Raw genomic sequence first — 4,380 nt, 5'->3', positions numbered from 1 at the left:
AGGGCTTTAATTTTTATAATGATTGTATTCCATGCACAAGGAAAGTTGGTAAGGAGGTCATTATTCTTATCTTTTTTTGCATATTTTTGTTACCTCAGTTAGAATCCCGATTGTTGTTTTAGGGGTTCCCCCCTTCCCTTGATTTCATTTTTTCTTATTTTCTCATTTATTCTTAACATTATTTTGCTGAGAAGGGATTTTGGACATATTGAGTTGTTCAAAGGCCTGCTATTGTTAAGCAAAATAAGGTTGGAAAAAGTTGACACTTTAATGTTGATGAGGATGCTAGTTTATAGGGTTAGGTTGGGGTGGGATAGGGAAGGGGTAGTAAGGGTTTCATTTTGAGGTATTCTTGCATGGAATTTGGAATGTAGGAACCCCATCGTAATTTTTCAGGGTGTTGTAATTGGTGCCTTGCATGGGAGGGGTGATGGGTGTTGCGGGAGGGTTTTGGTAGTACCCTATTGTCATGTGTGTAGGGGAAGGTGGTTCCCCACCTATATTTCGAAATGTGTGGGGTGTCCCATATGGATTTCTATAGGCACATTTTCTAAAATGAATAAGGTTCCTTGGGTGTGGGTTATGTTGGGACATGGACCTAATAATCCCATGAGTTATATTTAATGCCCTCAACTTTTCTTAGTTGAAAGTTTGAGGGTGAAGAGAATTAGGGATAACCATATAAATTCATCCAAACCATTCATATATTTGATTGAATTATTGGCCCTTGGTGATAGCTTCTTCCTCATTTTTAAGCATGGTGGTTGCTACATATTTACTATTACTAGGAAAAGTGACTTAAGTAAGAAATATAAGAGAATTTCAAGGGGGAATTCAATGTTGCAAACACTGCAGTTTTTATGCCATTCATCAATGTAGTGCACAATACCGGTTGAGGATTTTTCTCTAAACTCCACAAGTAGTTACATTCCCATACTATAACAAATTGGTAATTGAAAAAATAAGAGGAAGGACATGGCCAAGGATTAGGAAGTGGTGTGAGCCCCTGAATTCTCATTGACATGCCATTTAGCTTAGGGGAAAGTTAAGGTGCATTGAAAAATACTAAAATTAATTGAGTCATCCATGATATTGTTTGATGAACACCACAAATCAAAAATTTCATAATGAGATTTTTAGGGTTCTCTCTTGGATTACCCTCAAAGTTTGGAATATCTAAACGTAATTTTTTTACATTGGGGGCCAACCAACATAATGGGTTATGGGATTTTTTATTTTATTTATAATATCTAGAAGGATCATAGAATCCAACATTTAATCGAAGGGTCAATTACTTAGAAAGTAACTAGGCCTTTTGAAAGTTTTCAATAATGGGGATTGATTCCATCGAAAGAAAACTAGTGAAGGTTGAAAGGAGGGTTATAATGAGGGGTACTAGGGAATGTGTGAGAGTGGCTTGTAACACTTTTATTAGTCATTGAAAATCACCTTTTAGTGCTTGCATACAACCACAAGTGTTTGGGGATGTCCTAATTTTTCACCACTAAGATACCCATGTCCAATGCAAGTCATAGAATGTTATCTTCTAGTTGTCAACCATGAATAAAAAACCCCTACCAAGAGATAGGATACTTAAGTGGGTTAAAAATATCATAGGTATAATAATCACCCTTCACGTGTTTCTTCTAACCACACCCTTCACGGGTTTCTTCTAGCCAGTGGACGTTTTAACACTAGTTTTGGGATCCATTTTTATCTCCTTTTTGACATCCTATTTCATTGTTGTTTGTGCCATCCTCCTTCATTTTCGCTCTTTGACACCCTAAAGTTGTCCCTATATTTTTCAAATGATCTAAGTTAATGAATGGAGGTAAAAGTCATGAATTAGGATCATTCTCATGATTCTTTGGTTAGTCTAAGTATATGATTAAGTGAAATTTGTATTCTATTTCTAATCCTAAAACTTACTAGGGTTCTTAAACATGAGGATGAGGATCACTAGCATCTTACATGTCTACGTGGAAGTTTAACACTAGGTAGATATTTGGTAACTTGTTTTGCACTTGATCTGGTATGTTCTCTCTAGAAATTCGGTAGTAGGCAATGATTCAATACTTCCCAGGGGTTCAATATTAGTCAGCAAGAACATTATATTTCTACACTCTGCTTGGTAATAGTTACACCACTCTTTTCTACGATCAGTACCATGTCAATATTTATGGGATACATTGGACCTTGGATGGAAAGCACCTAAATATAGTTGAAGGTGAGGACCAATCCACCTGGATGTTATCTCATATAAATTGGAGTTATTATTAGCAAAAAATGATCAGCTAGCCATTTCTAACTAGGTGGATCGAAATACACGATGGAGGATTAATTTTATCATAGTAAAATCGCTTTCACTGTGGAAAATAATTTAGTAAACCACTTTTGTTAAATTATTTTTCTGATTTAAATAAAAAAAACCCATGAGAATAATTAGATAAATCATTATTTATTTAATTTTCTCTAGGAATAATTATTAGAACATTATTTAAATAATTATTCCTTGTCACATTTGACTAAATCCTCTAGGAATAATTAAATAAATCACTATTTGTTTATTATTCCTTATTTCCGTTATTGGAATAATTGTTAAATAAATATTTAATGATTATTTCAATTTCACACAATTCTTAATCCTCACGAAATAATTAATAAATCATTTTATTTATTAAGTATTTCTAAATAAAGATATTTAACCATTTTAAATATATTTTCCCTCTCCAATAAATATAATAAAGTATTCCAAGTGGTTAGATCTTGATTTGGTCAATATTATTTTATTATTCACCATTTTTTAGATTAACATAATACTTTTTTATAAATAGGAGGGTTTTTCATTCATTCTTCACTGTGATCATTATCATCATCACCATGATCGTCTCTTATATTTTTATCTCCCATTTGAATTCTCCACATTTTGTCTTTGCTTTCCACATATTGAGTGAGAATATCATTTACTAAAGCATCAAGGACATGAAAGGACCTATCCCACGGATGGGGATTTACAGACCTTTTTTTGTAGATCTCCTTCACCAGGTGTTTTCGATAAATAATTTATTCAATTAAAGCCTTTCAATTTGGGTTATTTCATTGCATATCTTTACTATTGTTTTCTATTCTGGATCGTCTATATTTTTGTTGCAGTTTTTTACATTTTTATTTCAGATCTAAATCATAAGTAGCCATCAAATTGTTGTTAGGGTCACTTGTCACCTGGTGACTTAAGTGAAGTGTTTTTGGTACACCTTCTAAGAAATTTCACACTAACAAATGGAAACTCCACTGGTGAAATAACAATGTTCTTGGGTGACTGAAGTTCCAGTAAATTTAAAGGTTTTCTACAACTATTTTTAGCCTCTGAATTTCTATTTATAGCATTATTTGCTTTTTTGTCAATTTTTTTGGATTCTGGTGGTTTTCTGGTTCTTTCCAGAGATCACAGGTACCAGTCGACAAGGGACGGAAAAATTTGTGAGATCTGCGAACCAAAAATCCTGGGAGAAAAATCACTTTTCAGCCCTTGATCTACATTCCAGAGTGCATTATTTGGCCCAAAAACTATGTTTTCCACTCTTCTAGGTCAGTACCTGCATTTCGGTATTTTTTGTAGAAATTTTCAGACTTTTTTTAGAATTGCCTAGAGTGTTTTCTCCAGACTGAGTTGGGTACTTCACATATATTTTTAGTCTCCCCTAGGCCTAGATACACTTAATTTGTCTCTTTGAGGAAGGAAAAATCCCCCTAGGGTTAAGAGTACACCTCCACATTTTTAGGAAGAGATTTGTTGAGTAAGGAGTCTAGGGTTTCAACATTTTTAGACACTGATTTTCAGAGTCTGATCCATCACATTTCATCACTTTTGGATAGGTTTATTTTACCTTTTCTCCCTTTATATTTTGGGTTTTCCTTTTCCCCCTTAGGATCCCCTTGAGCATCCTAGGTTTCAGAGCTTCACTCTCATCCTTTGCAGTATTCTTCACCTATGATTTTTGTTATTTTTCTACACCATTTACAATTGATTAGCACCTCTAGATCTTAGTCCCTTGACATTAGATCATTTAGGATTTTTTGTGTGTATTTAAGTAGCTTGTTTTCCCACTCTTACTTAGCATCTTGGTTACCATTATGGGTAGGGTTTTGTGTGCTTTATTGGTTGTTTATTTTCTGTCATTTTCAAATTTATTTATAGTATTTTAGCATTTTACTTTCAGCAACACATGGAATCATAAAACATGCTCAATTAACTCATCCACTTGACACATTATTTTCACACACTCACACCCTAAGCGAACATGAACCTAGTTAACACCTCCAAGCCAAGACTTGAAACACTACACCTTAATAAATTAACACACATATATTAAGCCCACT

This window comes from Pinus tabuliformis, chromosome X, assembly GCF_031772625.1.
Source record: "Pinus tabuliformis cultivar Carrire ecotype Pingquan chromosome X, CPIR1, whole genome shotgun sequence".
Taxonomy (NCBI): Eukaryota; Viridiplantae; Streptophyta; class Pinopsida; order Pinales; family Pinaceae; genus Pinus; species Pinus tabuliformis.
The sequence above is the reverse complement of the archived record's forward strand: the minus strand, read 5'-3'. Positions refer to the sequence as shown.